Source organism: Odontomachus brunneus, unplaced genomic scaffold (genome assembly GCF_010583005.1).
Source record: "Odontomachus brunneus isolate Ranch 3 - 2012 unplaced genomic scaffold, Obru_v1 Obru_scaffold_288, whole genome shotgun sequence".
Lineage (NCBI taxonomy): Eukaryota > Metazoa > Arthropoda > Insecta > Hymenoptera > Formicidae > Odontomachus > Odontomachus brunneus.
This window is the reverse complement of record NW_022639738.1, coordinates 61,323-62,224: the sequence shown is the minus strand read 5'-3', so window position 1 is coordinate 62,224 and position 902 is coordinate 61,323.

Below are 902 nucleotides of genomic sequence, written 5' to 3'. Positions count from 1 at the left end.
AAAAAATTGAGCGCGACACGATAACTCAAAAAGAATCAGATTTATGGCGAATATTGCGACAAGAAATGTTGACAGCATCAAATTTTGGTACAGTATGTCGCATGAGATCTACAACGTCTTGTGAGATAGTTGTAAAAAATATTTTATTTCCTCCATCTATAGATAATGAAGCTATGAGATATGGAAGCGATATGGAGAAAATAGCGAGAAGAGAATTGACAATAAAATTAAATAAAGAAATTACAGTTTGCGGACTATTTATTGATCGTGAAAATCCATTTTTGAGCGCTTCTCCTGATGGGCTTATTGATGAAGATGGTGTAGTTGAAATTAAATGTCCTCTATCAGCTAAGCATTTAACTGCGGAAGAAGCTATACAAACATTACCACAATTGAAAAATATTTATGATAAAAAAGATCATAACAAAGTGAATAAAAATCATAAATTTTTTTATCAAATTCAAGGTCAACTGAATATAACTGAATATAACACAACAAGAATATTGTTTATTTGTGTTATGGACGCCAAAAAGCATGAAAGTAGTGTTTGTTAATCGTGACGAAACTTTTTGGAAAGATCAGATGTTGCCTTATTTAACACGATTTTATTATGAATGTATGCTTCCTGAAATATTAGATAGTCGTTACAACAGACATATGCCAATCAGAAATCCAAAATATATTATAGAAGCTAAAGAAAAAGCGTCTAAAAAAAAACAAATCGAGAAATTAATCAATATGTCAACATAGAAAACAATGTAAATAACAATAATATAGAAGACAAAAAAATTACTCTCTCTGAAGAAAGTAAACAAAAAACGAAAAAATTAAATATTTGAACAACAATAATAATTAGCAATAAATATTTCAACAAAAATAGTTGAAAATGATACTTCAGATAC